Source organism: Pongo pygmaeus, chromosome 10 (assembly GCF_028885625.2).
Source record: "Pongo pygmaeus isolate AG05252 chromosome 10, NHGRI_mPonPyg2-v2.0_pri, whole genome shotgun sequence".
NCBI classification, from domain to species: domain Eukaryota; kingdom Metazoa; phylum Chordata; class Mammalia; order Primates; family Hominidae; genus Pongo; species Pongo pygmaeus.
In genome coordinates this window covers 26,005,047-26,021,621 of record NC_072383.2, presented here as the reverse complement: position 1 = coordinate 26,021,621, position 16,575 = coordinate 26,005,047, and the positions used below count along the sequence as shown (strand labels likewise).

The 16,575-nt window shown below is 41.7% G+C and overlaps 1 pseudogene; it reads left to right on the top strand.

Moving 5' to 3' along the window:
- Window positions 1–7,007: 7,007 nt before the first annotated feature.
- On the top strand, window positions 7,008–7,385 carry LOC129010681 (membrane protein BRI3-like; annotated as a pseudogene).
- The last annotated feature ends 9,190 nt before the right edge of the window (window positions 7,386–16,575 follow it).

Below are 16,575 nucleotides of genomic sequence, written 5' to 3'. Positions count from 1 at the left end.
ACAGGCCTGGTTAAACACTATGAGAGCACAGAAGACTGGCTATTTTCCTTTTATGACTAAAGCCTCAGGGTTAGCAGGTACAGTGTCAGCAAGGTAGTAGTGTAAAGGAGGTTTTGAAAAGAGAAGGAAAAAAAAAAAAGAAAAAATAGGCAAAAGAAGAGCCACATCTCACTCGAGTTCTGTCTCATTATGACACAAGCCTACCTTAAAAGGCACCAATAGAACAGACCTGGGAGCAGCGGCTCTCTTTTTAAGAGTGTACGAATGGCCGGGCATGGTGGCTCATGCCTGTAATCCCAGCACTTTGGGAGGCCGAGGTGGGTGGATCACCTGAGGTCAGGAGTTCGAGACCATCCTGGCCAACATGGTGAAACCCTGTCACTACTAAAAATACAAAAATTAGCTGGGCGTGGTGGCGGGCGCCTGTAATCCCAGCTACTTGAGAGGTTGAGGCAGGAGAATTGCTTGAACCTGGGAGGCAGAGGTTGCAGTGAGCCAAGATTGTGCTGCTGCACTCCAGCCTGGGTGACAGAGTGAGACTCCAGCTCAAAATAAATAAATAAATAAATAAATAAATAAATGAATGCAGATTTTTAAGCTGTCCCAAAACAAAGATAAATATTGTGTCTTATAATTTATACAGCCATTTTCATAGACTTTTTATTAATTTTATAATGCTTCTGATATTTGTCTATTCATTCTGCAAAAACATTGGGTTCATCTATGTGCCAGGCACTGTACTAGGCACTGATAATACCATTGTCTTACCCCTCCTGCTGCCTTCAGTACAATGGAGGGACAGGTTTTTTTTTTTTTTTTTTTTAGGGGACAGGTTTTAAATAAAATTATATAAGTAATTATTTAAATTACTATTGTGAAAACTGCCATAAACAAGTGTTAAGTGGAATAACTCATCTGGCTAGAACCAGGATTGGCTTTCCTGAGAAATTAACACTTATTATTATGTCTTAAAAGGTGAATAATTACAACAACCAAAAATTTTCCCCAGGTCATCATTGTCTTGTTAAATAGGAACTTAAGCAGGATGTATGTCCAATTTGCCTCTTTCCAAAACATCCTCACCAACATACCTCCACATTCATTAGCTTTTCCCAAAAATTCTAAATATTTTACAACTGAAGAGCTGAGACAGCAAATTACGAGGGGCCCCTCATGCTCACCCGTATCTTCAGAAAATTTGCACTTGTTCTGCTAGTTACACATGAAAATTTAGACTCGTAGGCTGTTAACTGCATGATGCATAGGCTGGTGTTCCAATATCTCACCAGAAATCCACGGAAGTGGAAAGAGTGTAATTACCTGAGTCCAGAACCTAATTCCATTTTATATCTAAACTCAAAATATGTTGTGCATCATTTAATAAACAATTTCCCAGGACTCTAACAGCCATGTAGGAGGGGACAGATTTCAAACTTTGGAATTTGGAAAAGGCTTTCACTCTTTGGAAAAACACACCACTTAAAGGCAACACACTTGGGGCCAGTTGCGATGGCTCACACCTGTAATCCCAGCACTTTGGGAGGCTGAGGTGGGCAGAACACTTGAGGTCAGGAGTTCGAGACCAGCCTGGCCAACATGGTGAAATCTGATCTCTACTAAAAATACAAAAAATCAGCCGGGCATGGTGGCAGGTGCCTGTAATCTCCAGGTACTCGGGAGGCTGAGGCGGGAGAATAGCTTGAACCTGGGAGGCAGACGTTGGAGTGAGCTGAGATCGTGTCACTGCACTCCAGCCTGTGTGGCAGAGCTAGGCTACATTTCAAACAAAACAAAACTATATATATGTATGCGTTCATATGTTTCTGTTTTTTTCACTATCCCCTACGTTTTCTGATGACCATCTTTGGCCAGAAACTATCGTGATTTCAGTGCCCACATTTAAGTGTGTATTTATAATCACATTATTGAAGGATTCACCTTAAGTAACAACGTTTTAAATTTTGATATGGTTTGGGTCTGTGTCCCCACACAAATCTTATGTTGAATTGTAATCCCCAACATTGGTAGTGAGGCCTGGTGGGAGGCAATTGGATCACGGGGGTGGTTTCGAATGGTTTAGCACCATCTCCCAAGAGCTGTCTCATGATAGAGTTTCACAAGATCTGGTTGTTTGAAATTGTGCAGCATCTCCCCTCTCTTCCTCCTGCTCCAACCATGTAGGACGTAACATGCCTGTTTCCCCTTCCCCTTCTGCCATGATTGTAAGTTTCCTGAGGCCTCCCCAGCCATGCTTCCTGTACAGACTGCAGAACTGTGAGTCAATTAAACCTCTTTTCTTTATAAATTACCCAGTCTCAGGTAGTTCTTTATAACAGTGCGAGAATGGACTAATACAGCTTTTAGTAAAGTGTTGCTAAAGCTCACACATTCTTTGTGTGTGAGTTCAAATTTTGATAAACACTGGTCTATTCCATATTTTTCTATAATCTCAGTCACTGGTAATAACAGAAACCAGACACATCTACAAGGAAAAATAGCTATGACATCATTTTTGTATACAACACCCCAATTAACATTAACATTATTAGAAGCTAATTTTTTTCTTTTCTCAGGGGTAGGAATCTATGTCAGAATGAATATTTTCCTTCTCTTCTTTGCCAGGGTCTAGCTCAGACAAAGTAAAGATGCAAGAAACAGACTCTTTAAACAAGATTGTTCAAGTGAGATAATAATTACAGCTATTATTTACAGCTTTCATAGCTGATGAAATATTTATTTTCCCATAGGCCCTGTAGGAAATTGACTACTTTGTATCTAACTTTGCAATCATATTTTTGCATTCTTTCTTTCATTGACTATAAATATTTCTGTTTCTTCTATACTTTTTTTTTTTAGGTGAAAGCAAGTTTATTAAAAAGTAAAGTAATAAAAGAGTGGCCGCTCCATAAGCAGAGCAGGGTGGGAGGGGGCTAGTTGGCTATTTTATAGCAATTTATTGATGATATGCTAAACAAGGGGTGGATTATTCATGAGTTTTCTGGCAAAGGGCAGAGGAGCTCCCCAAACCTGGGGTTTCTCCCCCATCCTCACCATATAGGGTAACTTCTGGACCTTGCCACAGCGTTTGCAAATTGTCATGGCACTGGTGGGAGTGTTTTTTAGTATCCTGATGCGTTATAATTAGCGTATAATGAGAAGTGAAGGTTGCTGTCATCACCTTCTTGGTTCTGGCTGGTTTGGGCTGGTTTCTTTACTCTCTCCTCTCTTAGCAGCAGAGTCTTGTTACCTGTTGTTTACTATCTCCTAAACAACAGGTTTACTACCTGTTGTTTACTAGCAGGGTTTTGTGACCTGTTTTTATCTGTCTCCTGTCTTATCAGTAGGGTCATGTGACCCATTGTCTTGAGAACCAGTCCTTGCAGACATTATTAAGCTATTTCTTTAGCTGTAAACATCTTATAATCATGGGTTCTCACTGGCAAGGAATGCGCCTTGCTGGTTTTAAGATGGAGCTGATTTTAAAATGGTGTCACCTTGGCTCTCCTATGCTCTTGCTTCCCTAACATAATCCCCCCTCTACTTATGAGACAATTCTTCATCTTAAAGGGAGATGAAGGACAAAGGTTGATGTTGTTGTTGCTAGTTTTTTTGTTTTTGGTTTTGTTTGTTTGTTTGTTTTGAGACAGACTCTCACTCTGTCGTCCAGGCTGGAGTGCTGTGGCGCGATCTTGGCTCACTGCAACCTCTGCCTCTCTGCCTGGTTCAAGCAATTCTCCTTCCTCAGCCTTCCAAGTAGCTGGAATTACAGGTGCCTGCCACCATGCCTGGCTAATTTTTGCATTTTTAGTAGAAATAGGGTTTCACCATGTTGGCCAGGCTGGTCTCAAACTCCTGACTTCAAGTGATCCATCTACCTTGGCCTCCCAAAGTGCTGGGATTACAGATTTAAGCTGTTGTTGTTTTTAGAGACAAGGTCTCGCTCTGTCAACCAGGTTGGAGTGCAGTGACGCAATCACAGCTCACTGCAGGATTGACTTCCTGGGCCGAAGCTGTCCTCCCACCTCAGCCTCCTGAGTAGCTGGGACCAAAGTCACACTCTACTATCCCTAGGTAATTTTTGTATTTTTTGTAGAGACAGAGTCTCACTATGTTGCCTGGGCTGGTCTTGAACTTGTGGGCTCAAGAGATCCTCCTGCCTCGGCCTCCCAAAGTGTTGAGATTACAGATGTGAGCTACCACACCCAGCCGAAGGTCATTCTTCTGTAACTTCTTCCTGCTGGCAGTGAACATTGACCTTAGAGACAGGATTCTCTCATAAGAGCTTGCAGTCAGCCTCTAGGGAGGCAGGGGAGCTTCTTGTTTGTGTGATGTCCTGATGATTTGATGGGCGTAGGCCTTGCCAAGTATTGGAGGTGTAAAAATCTCTGGATGCCTGATCTAAGGGACCTAAAGGCAGGATATCTTTATCTCTTGGGTCAGAAGATGGGATGTGTTAGAAGCCTTGTGTTAGCATCATCTTTATCTGGAATTGTAATCTAGAAGACACAGACTTTTACCAAGAGATTAAACAAGCAAGGACCAGATTAGTAATAACAAGATGGCTATCAAAAGTGCTAGGAAGGGCAAAAACCAAGTGAGACTTGGGAGAATGCTTTTAATGGTTGACCAGATATATTTGGAATGGTACCTTGGTTATATTTATGCAAAATTTCTTCTATACGTCTTTGAATGAGCTTGAATCCCTTGTTGGCTTTCTCATTGATAAATTGAATAAATTTCTTGACACATATTCATTCTATATGTATGTGAGAGTCATGTTACTAGTTTTTGCAATTTATACTTTAAAACCAGTTTGGAGGTCTCACTGAAATGTCCAGGTAGACTCACTTGGCAGAGCCAATTAAACTGACTAAAAATTTACCTTATGGGTTGCTGAAATCCAGGTATGTGGCAACACAAGTTTGAGTTGGCTGACCGTTCCCCTGCTTCTTTTTTTTTTTTTTTTTGTAACATTCCAAGTTTTTGTTTTTGTTTACTTTGTTGGACAACTCTATTGATCTGTTTTTTCTAATTTGTGATTTGGGCCATTTCTTTTTCCATTACCCAGATTCAGGAACTAGTGAGTAAAAGAAAACAATATGCAGGTAAATGTTTAACAATTGGTTCTTTCGTGAGAGGAGAAAGGAAAAAACCCAGTCAGGCAGGCAGTTAGGGTGGGTCCTCGGTTGAATTATTTCAAACAAAAGAACAGCCTGCAGGCACAGATAAGGGAGCTTACACAGGGGGGCTTGCCTAAGACGTGCCCACAGCCACACAGATAATAAAGGCTACTCGAGTGACTTGCCCAGGTATGCCTGCAATGGAAAATTCTATCCCCTAACACGTGCATGGTAAGGGTAACAAATGAATATAGAGTAACTCAAGCTAAGGGCCTGCATGTGCATTAGGAGGATGGGGTGGAGCCCCCAGAAGTTTGCACCTTACACAAATGAGATGCCCAGCCCTCATGGGTTTCTTATAAAAGCCTTTGCATTCAACTGTCAAAAAAAGGCGACCCTTTTTCCAAGACCCCTCTCTATCGCAGAAAGCTGTTTTTTCTTTCACCTATTAAATTTCTGCTCTAAACTTCACCCTTGGTGTGTCCACATCCTTGATTTCCTGTATTTTATCAGTATGGAGTATAATACAAACATATAATTTTTAAAAATAAGATTGAGTTTGTTTTCTAATGAAGAGACTAGTTAATCTGAGCTTCCTAAACTTATACTATTTATAGATCAGATAACATTATACCCCACATAATGTTTAAGAATCCTGAAAAGATAAAATAATACAATCAATGACACTGAATTATAATTTATTTATTTATTTTTTTGAGGGAGGTCTCACTCTGTCACCCAAGATGGAGTGCACTGGTGCAATCTCAGTTCACTGCAGCCTCAACCTCCTTAGGCTGAGGTGATCCTCCCACCTCAGCCTCCCGAGTAGTTGGGACCACAGGCACATGCCACCATGCCCAGCTAATTTTTGTATTTTTAGTAGAGACAAGGTTTTTCTATGTTTCTCAGGCTGGTCTTGAACTCCTGAACTCAAGTGATCCACCCCCTCTCAGCCTCCTAAAGTGCTGGGATTATAGGTGTGAGCCACTGTGCCTGGCTGAATTATAATTCTGATACATGTTTTTATATTAGCATTAATTATATTTTGTAATGTGTTAGATTAAGCATAATACCTAAAATCTTTAGTTAAATTAAGTCTTTGGACTATAGTAAATTGAATTAATTAATAGATAATCTTTGGATGGCTGGGTAATTTGGAAGTAAGATAAAATATTGAAGCATAAATCACCAAATATAATTTTGGGAGCTAATATATACTTTTGCTCTTTATTTTTATGAAATAGCGTGGCTAGTACTTTGCATTATGTAATTGTGCATGAGCTCAATGTTACCACTTTAAAAGGCATAAAAAGCACATATCTGATGGTGGGGAGCAATGGTCGTATTAGGTGCACTTACCAGCTTTGCTGTTGTGCCAAAATGCTGATTTGTGACAAATAGTTCTAAACTACTTGCCACCCCAACCCTGCCCTCACACCTAGTACTTTCTGTAAAAAAGATGGAGTAACAGGACCAGATTAACTCTCTTGCCTTAAATAACTGAAACAGCAAAAAATATGTATTTGAAACAATGGTTTTCAGACATTGAATAACAGAACAGAGCACTAATCCCTGAGAGCAGGAAAACAAATGAAGTGAACCTAATGATTGACCCAGCTTCCTGCCTAGAGTTTCCAGACTACAGCATAGAGAATACACCTGGGTTGTCAAAGAGTTGAGGAGACATTGTTGAGATTATGGGGAGGCCAACACAGCCAGGGTTTGCAGAACACAGTGCTGAAGAGGAGTGGGAGAAGGAGAACTCTGCGGATCTGCAGCGAGTGGATCCCTCCATCCCTTATGCAGGTACTGGTCAGCACACATCTGTGAGGAAGCTCTTCAAGATTAGGGTCCCCACTGGGGCCGACTGAGCTGAGTGGGTCCGCCATGGACCACAAGCCCCTGCTGCAGGAGTGGCCACCGGCCTACAACCTGGAGGCCGTCCAGGTCAACTATGCATGTGGCCTGCACAGCTATGGTGCCACCCCTGCCAGCCCCCGCCAAGGCCCTACCCCTACCTCATCACAGGGGTACCCACCCACCACCCCAGGGTCTACAACATCCACAGCCAGACCACCACCTGGTACCCTGCCAACTCCATCATGGTCGTGGGAAGCTGTCCCGTCTGCAGGGTTGGGGGTGCTGGAGGACTGCTTCACCTTCCTGGGCATCTTGTTGGTCATCATCCTGTTCCCCTTTGGGTTCATCTGCCATTTTGCCTTGAGGAAGCGAAGATGCCCCAACTGCGGAGAGACCTTCCCTTAAAGGGGACACCACGCCCAGCTTTCCTACACCCAGTTCTCTTTTTCTAATGTAAATTTCGTGTATAGTAGTTTTATGTAATTAAGCTTCAGAACTGTTTTTTGTTGTGGTTGTTGTTGTTGTTGTTTGAGTCAGAGTTTCATTCTTGTCATCCAGGCTGGAGTGCAATGGCATGATCTCGGCTCACCGCAACCTCTACCTCCCAAGTTCAAGCAATTCTCCTGCCTCAGCCTCCAGAGTAGCTGGGACTACAGGCACCAACCACCACGCCCGGCTAATTTTTGTATTTTTAGTAGAGAATGGGTTTCACCATGCTGGACAGACTGGTCTTGAACTCATGAGCTCAGGTGATCTGTCCTCCTTGCCCTCCAAAAGTGCTGGGATTACAGGTGTGAGCCACCGCACCCAGCCTCAGGACTTTTCTATAAAGTGAGATGGGATAGATATGGCATCTGCAAGCCAAGGTTTCCTGGAGCGTGGAGAGGCAGCTCTGCTGCTTCCTCCCAAGGTTAATGACAACTCAATAAAGCACTGCTTGGCTAGGCACAGTGGCTCATGCCTGTAATCCCAGCACTTTGGGAGGCTGAAGTGGGCGGATCACAAGGTCAGGAGTTCGAGACCAGCCTGGACAATATGGTGAAACTCCGTCTGTACCAAAAATACAAAATTTAGTTGCACGTGGTGGCGGGCATCTGTGGTCCCAGCTACTCAGGAGGCTGAGGCAGGAGAATCACTTGAACCTGGGAGATGGAGGTTGCAGTGAGCTGAGATCATGCCACTGCACTCCAACCTGGGCGATAGAGTGAGACTCTGTCTCAAAAAACAAACAAGCAAAAAAACACAGAGCCTAGCATAGTGGACATTCTCACCAATCAGAGTGGGAAAACTTTGTAATACATGGAATATTGGGTATGGAACTCAGAAGAGTATTTCCTCAGAAGTGAGACAAAATCACTCTTGACTAAAGACTTCTCTAGTCACATCTAACAAAGTTTAAAAGTAAGGAAAGATAGGCTGGGCCTGGTGACTCACACACCTGCAATCCCAGCACTTTGGGAGGCTGAGGTGGGCAGATCATTTGAGGTCAGAAGTTGGAGACCAGCTTGGCCAACATGGCAAAACCCCCGTCTCTATAAAAAATACAGAAATCAGCTAGGCGTCATGGTGCATGCCTGTAATACCAGCTACTTAGGTGGCTGAGGCACGAGAATCGCTTGAACCTGGGAGGCGGAGGTTGCAGTGAGCTGAAACTGCACTATTGCACTCCAACCCAGCTGACAGAGCAAGACTGTCTCAAAAAAAAAAAAAAGAAAGAAAGGAAAGATAAAACTGGTTCCAACTGACAGTTGTATCCCAGGACAATGCACAAGAATATCAAAATGAAAGCAATACAAGAATACCTATTACTCAACAAGACAAAATTCACAATGACTGGCATCCAACAAATATCATGTGACATGCAAATAAGCAAGAAAATATGACCCAAAATGAGGAGAATTATCAATAACTGAAAGGGATCCAGAAATGAGATTGAGAATAGAATTCATAAGCAAGTATATTAAAAGTTATAACGAATATTTATATTGCATTATAAATTATGTTTTATATATTCACAAAGGTAGAGGAAACATAAGTATGTTAATATAAAGAAGATATTTAAATGACTTTTTCATCCCTGCAAGGTCTGAGAAAATAATAAGACTCAAATGAAACTATAAAAAATAAAAAAGATAATATTTGAGATAAAATAGAGACTATGTTAACAGTACATTAGATGCTACAAAAGAAAAAAGGTTAGTAAACTTAAAGAAATAGAAACTATTGAAAATGAGACAAAGAAAAAAACAATGGAAAATACAGAATTAGCTACAGGACAACTTCAAGAGGCCTAATATATATAAAATTATAGTCTGAATTATTCAAGAGAGAAGGGCATTCAACCTCAGAAAGCTGATTGAAAGAAAAACTAAAAAGCAAAATAAAGACATAAATTAAGAAAAAATAAAAATATGCCATGTGTGGTGGCTCACACCCGTAATCCCAACACTTTGGGAGGCCAAGGCAGGAGGATTGCTTGAGCCCAAGAGTTCAAGACCATCTTGGGCCACAGAGTGAGGTCCCAACTCTGCAAAAAATGAAAACTATTAGCCAGGTGTGGTGGCATGAACCTGTAGTCCTAGCTATTTGGGAGGCTTAGGCAGAAGGATTGCTTAAGGCCAGGAGTTCAAGGCTACAGGGAGCTGTGATTGTACCACTGCACAAGCCTGGGCAACAGGGAAAGACCTTGACTCTATTTATAAAAAGAAAGAGGTGGGAGGAGCCAAGATGGCCGAACAGGAACAGCTCCGGTCTACAGCTCCCAGCGCGAGCGACGTAGAAGACGGGTGATTTCTGCATTTCCATCTGAGGTACCGTGTTCATCTCACTAGGGAGTGCCAGAGAGTGGGCGCAGGTCAGTGGGTGAGTGCACCGTGCGCCAGCCGAAGCAGGGGCGAGGCATTGCCTCACTCGGGAAGCGCAAGGGGTCAGGGAGTTCCCTCTCCAGGGGTGACAAACGGCACCTGGAAAATCGGGCCACTCCCACACGAATACTGTGCTTTTCCGACGGGCTTAGGAAACGGTGCCCTAGGAGAATATAGCCCACACCTGCCTCAGAGGGTCCTACGCCCACGGAGTCTCGCCGATTGCTAGCACAGCAGTCTGAGATCAAACAGCAAGTCGGCAGCGAGGCTGGGGGAGGGGCGCCCGCCATTGCCCAGGCTCGCTTAGGTAAACAAAGCAGCCTGGAAGCTTGAACTGGGTGGAGCCCACCACAGCTCAAGGAGGCCTGCCTGCCTCTGTAGGCTCCATCTCTGGGGGCAGGGCACAGACAAACAAAAAGACAGCAGTAACCTCTGCAGACTTAAATGTCCCTGTCTGACAGCTTTGAGGAGAGCAGTGGTTCTCCCAGCACGCAGCTGGAGATCTGAGAACGGGCTGACTGCCTCCTCAAGTGGGTCCCTGACCCCTGACCCCCGAGCAGCCTAACTGGGGGGCACCCCCCAGCAGGGGCAGACTGACACCTCACACGGCTGGCCAGGTACTCCAACAGACCTGCAGCTGAGGGTCCTGTCTGTTAGAAGGAAAACTAACAGAAAGGACACCCACACCAAAAACCCATCTGTACATCACCATCATCAAAGACCAAAAGTAGGTAAAACCACAAAGATGGGGAAAAAACAGAGCAGAAAAACTGGAAACTCTAAAAAGCAGAGTACCTCTCCTCCTCCAAAGGAACGCAGTTCCTCACCAGCAACGGAACAAAGCTGGACGGAGAATGACTTTTGACGAGCTGAGAGAAGAAGGCTTCAGACGATCAAATTACTCCGAGCTACGGGAGGATATTCAAACCAAAGGCAAAGAAGTTGAAAACTTTGAAAAAAATTTAGAAGAATGTATAACTAGAATAACCAATACAGAGAAGTGCTTAAAGGAGCTGATGGAGCTGAAAACCAAGGCTCGAGAACTACGTGAAGAATGCAGAAGCCTCAGGAGCCGATGCGATCAAATGGAAGAAAGGGTATCAGCCCTGGAAGATGAAATGAATGAAATGAAGCGAGAAGGGAAGTTTAGAGAAAAAAGAATAAAAAGAAATGAGCAAAGCCTCCAAGAAATGTGGGACTATGTGAAAAGACCAAATCTACGTCTGATTGGTGTACCTGAAAGTGACGGGGAGAATGGAAACAAGTTGGAAAACACTCTGCAGGATATTATCCAGGAGAACTTCCCCAAACTAGCAAGGCAGGCCAACATTCAGATTCAGGAAATACAAAGAACGCCACAAAGATACTCCTCGAGAAGAGCAACTCCAAGACACATAATTGTCAGATTCACCAAAGTTGAAATGAAGGAAAAAATGTTAAGGGCAGCCAGAGAGAAAGGTCAGCTTACCATCAAAGGGAAGCCCATCAGACTAACAGCGGATCTCTCGGCAGAAACCCTACAAGCCAGAAGAGAGTGGGGGCCAATATTCAACATTCTTAAAGAAAAGAATTTTCAACCCAGAATTTCATATCCTGCCAAACTAAGCTTCATAAGTGAAGGAGAAATAAAATACTTTACAGACAAGCAAATGCTGAGAGATTTTGTCACCACCAGGCCTGCCCTAAAAGAGCTCCTGAAGGAAGTGCTAAACATGGAAAGGCACAACCGGTACCAGCCACTGCAAAATCATACCGAAATGTAAAGACCATCGAGACTAGGAAGACACTGCATCAACTAACGAGCAAAATAACCATCTAACATCATAATGACAGGATCAAATTCACACATAACAATATTAACTTTAAATGTAAATGGACTAAATGCTCCAGTTAAAAGACACAGACTGGCTAATTGGATAAAGACTCAAGACCCATCAGTGTGCTGTATTCAGGAAACCCATCTCACGTGCAGAGACACACATAGGCTCAAAATAAAAGGATGGAGGAAGATCTACCAAGCAAATGGAAAACAAAAAAAGGCAGGGGTTGCAATCCTAGTCTCTGATAAAACAGACTTTAAACCAACAAAGATCAAAAGGGACAAAGAAGGACATTACATAATGGTAAAGGGATTAATTCAACAAAAAGAGCTAACTATCCTAAATATATATGCACCCAATACAGGAGCACCCAGATTCATAAAGCAAGTCCTGAGTGACCTACAAAGAGACTTAGACTCCCACACATTAATAATGGGAGACTTTAACACCCCACTGTCAACATTAGACAGATCAACGAGACAGAAAGTCAACAAGGATACCCAGGAATTGAACTCAGCTCTGCACCAAGCAGACCTAATAGACATCTACAGAACTCTCCACCCCAAATCAACAGAATATACATTCTTTTCAGCACCACACCACACCTATTCCAAAATTGACCATATACTTGGAAGTAAAGCTCTCCTCAATAAATGTAAAAGAACAGAAATTATGACAAACTATCTCTCAGATCACAGTGCAATCAAGCTAGAACTCAGGATTAAGAATCTCACTCAAAACCGCTCATCTACATGGAAACTGAACAACCTGCTCCTGAATGACTACTGGGTACATAACGAAATGAAGGCAGAAATAAAGATGTTCTTTGAAACCAATGAGAACCAAGACACAACATACCAGAATCCCTGGGATGCATTCAAAGCAGTGTGTAGAGGGAAATTTATAGCACTAAATGCCCACAAGAGAAAGCAGGAAAGATCCAAAATTGACACCCTAACATCACAACTAAAAGAACTAGAAGAGCAAGAGCAAACACATTCAAAAGCTAGCAGAAGGCAAGAAATAACTAAAATCAGAGCAGAACTGAAGGAAATAGAGACACAAAAAACCCTTCAAAAAATAAATGAATCCAGGAGCTGGTTTTTTGAAAGGATGAACAAAGTTGATAGACTGCTAGCAAGATTAATAAAGAAAAAAAGAGAGAAGAATCAAATAGATGCAATAAAAAATGATAAAGGGGATATCACCACCGATCCCACAGAAATACAAACTACCATCAGAGAATACTACAAACACCTCTACGCAAATAAACTAGAAAATCTAGAAGAAATGGATAAATTCCTCAACACATACACCCTCCCAAGACTAAACCAGGAAGAAGTTGAATCTCTGAATAGACCAATAACAGGAGCTGAAATTGTGGCAATAATCAATAGCTTACCAACCAAAAAAAGTCCAGGACCAGATGGGTTCACAGCCGAATTCTACCAGAGGTACAAGGAGGAGCTGGTACCATTCCTTCTGAAACCATTCCAATCAACAGAAAAAGAGGGAATCCTCCCTAACTCATTTTATGAGGCCAGCATCATCCTGATACCAAAGCCTGGCAGAGACACAACAAAAAAAGAGAATTTTAGAGCAATATCCTTGATGAACATTGATGCAAAAATCCTCAATAAAATACTGGCAAACCGAATCCAGCAGCACATCAAAAAGCTTATCCACCATGATCAAGTGGGCTTCATCCCTGGGATGCAAGGCTGGTTCAATATACGCAAATCAATAAATTTGATTACCAATAAATGGATTACCAGCATATAAACAGAACCAAAGACAAAAACCACATGATTCTCTCAATAGATGCAGAAAAGGCCTTTGACAAAATTCAACAACCCTTCATGCTAAAAACTCTCAATAAATTAGGTATTGATGGGACGTATCTCAAAATAATAAGAGCTATTTATGACAAACCCACAGCCAATATCATACTGAATGGGCAAAAACTGGAAGCATTCCCTTTGAAAACTGGCACAAGACAGGGATGTCCTCTCTCACCACTTCTATTCAACATAGTGTTGGAAGTTCTGGCCAGGGCAATTAGGCAGGAGAAGGAAATCAAGGGTATTCAAGTAGGAAAAGAGGAAGTCAAATTGTCCCTGTTTGCAGATGACATGATAGTATATCTAGAAAACCCCATTGTCTCAGCCCAAAATCTCCTTAAGCTGATAAGCAACTTCAGCAAAGTCTCAGGATACAAAATCAATGTACAAAAATCACAAGCATTCTTATACATCAATAACAGACAAACAGAGAGCCAAATCATGAGTGAACTCCCATTCACAATTGCTTCAAAGAGAATAAAATACCTAGGAATCCAACTTACAAGGGATGTGAAGGACCTCTTCAAGGAGAACTACAAACCACTGCTCAAGGAAATAAAAGAGGATACAAACAAATGGAAGAACATTCCATGCTCATGGGTAGGAAGAATCAATATCATGAAAATGGCCATCCTTCCCAAGGTAATTTACAGATTCAATGCCATCCCCATCAAGTTACCAATGACTTTCTTCACAGAATTGGAAAAAACTACTTTAAAGTTCATATGGAACCAAAAAAGAGCCCGCATCGCCAAGTCAATCCTAAGCCAAAAGAACAAAGCTGGAGGCATCACACTACCTGACTTCAAACTATACTACAAGGCTACAGTAACCAAAACAGCATGGTACTGGTACCAAAACAGAGATATAGATCAATGGAACAGAACAGAGCCGTCAGAAATAATGCCACATATCTACAAGTATCTGATCTTTGACAAACCTGACAAAAACAAGAAATGGGGAAAGGATTCCCTATTTAATAAATGGTGCTGGGAAAACTGGCTAGCCATATGTAGAAAGCTGAAACTGGATCCCTTCCTTACACCTTATACAAAAATCAATTCAAGATGGATTAAAGACTTAAATGTTAGACCTAAAACCATAAAAACCCTAGAAGAAAACCTAGGCATTACCATTCAGGACATAGGCATGGGCAAGGACTTCATGTCTAAAACACCAAAAGCAATGGCAACAAAAGCCAAAATTGACAAATGGGATCTAATTAAACTAAAGAGCTTCTGCACAGCAAAGGAAACTATCATCAGAGTGAACAGGCAACCTACAGAATGGGAGAAAATTTTTGCAACCTACTCATCTGACAAAGGGCTAATATCCAGAATCTACAATGAACTCCAACAAATTTACAAGAAAAAAACAAACAACCCCATCAAAAAGTGGGCGAAGGACATGAACAGACACTTCTCAAAAGAAGACATTTATGCAGCCAAAAGACACATGAAAAAATGCTCACCATCACTGGCCATCAGAGAAATGCAAATCAAAACCACAATGAGATACCATCTCACACCAGTTAGGATGGCAATCATTAAAAAGTCAGGAAACAACAGGTGCTGGAGAGGATCTGGAGAAATAGGAACACTTTTACACTGTTGGTGGGACTGTAAACTAGTTCAACCCTTGTGGAAGTCAGTGTGGCGATTCCTCAGGGATCTAGAACTAGAAATTCCATTTGACCCAGCCATCCCATTACTGGGTATATACTCAAAGGACTATAAATCATGCTGCTATAAAGACACATGCACACATATGTTTATTGCAGCATTATTCACAATAGCAAAGACTTGGAACCAACCCAAATGTCCAAAAATGATAGACTGGATTAAGAAAATGTGGCACATATACACTATGGAATACCATGCAGCCATAAAAAATGATGAGTTCATGTCCTTTGTAGGGACATGGATGAAATTGGAAATCATCATTCTCAGTAAACTATCGCAAGGACAAAAAACCAAACACCGCATATTCTCACTCATAGGTGGGAATTGAACAATGAGAACAGATGGTCACAGGAAGGGGAACATCACACTTCGGGGACTGTTGTGGGGTGGGGGGAGGGGGGAGGGATAGCATTGGGAGATATACCTAATGCTAGATGACGAATTGGTGGGTGCAGCGCACCAGCATGGCACATGTATACATATGTAACTTACCTGCACGTTGCGCACATGTACCATAGAGCCTAAAGTATAATAATAAGAAGAAGAAGAAAAAGAAAAAAAATCAAAAAAAATAAAAAGAAAGAAAGAAAGAAATAGAAAGAAATAAAAAAGAGAAGAAACTGAAAAAATGTGAAAAAATAATTGCTAAAAACTCCAAATTTGACAAAAACTGTAAACTCATAGATTGAAGGAGCTCAACAAACCGCAAGTGAAAGAAATATGAAGAAAATTATGCCACGGCACCTCATAATCAAATTGATTAAAATTAGTGGCAAAGAGAAAATGTTAAAAATGCAAGAGAAAAAAGGCATATTACATACAGAGGGACAAACATAAGAATTACAGCAGATTATCAGTGTAAACAATGCAAGCCAGGTGATAGTAGAACAATGTCTCTAAAGTATTAAAAGAAAAACAGCACAGGCCCAGTAGCTCATGCCTATAGCACTTTGGGAGGCTGATTCAGGAAGATGGTTTGAGACTGGGAGTTCAAGACCAGCCTGGGCAACTTAGCAAGACCCCTGTCTCTACAAACACTTAAAAAAAAAAAAAAAAACATTTAACTGGGCATGGTAGCATTTGTCTTGAAATCTATTTTATCTGATGTAAGTATAGCTATTCCTACTCATTTTTGGTTTCCATTTGCAGGGAATATATTTTTCCATCCCTTTATTTTTAGTCTATATGTATATTTATAGGTGAAATGTGTTTCTTGTAGGCAACAGATCATTGGGTCTTGTTTTTAAATCCATTCAGCCATGGTATGTCTTTTGATTGGAGAGTTTATGTCATTTACATTCAATGTTATTTTTGATAAGTAAGGACTTATGCCTGCCATTTTGTTGTTCGTTTTCTGGTTGTGTTGTGGTCGTCCTTTTACTGAATGC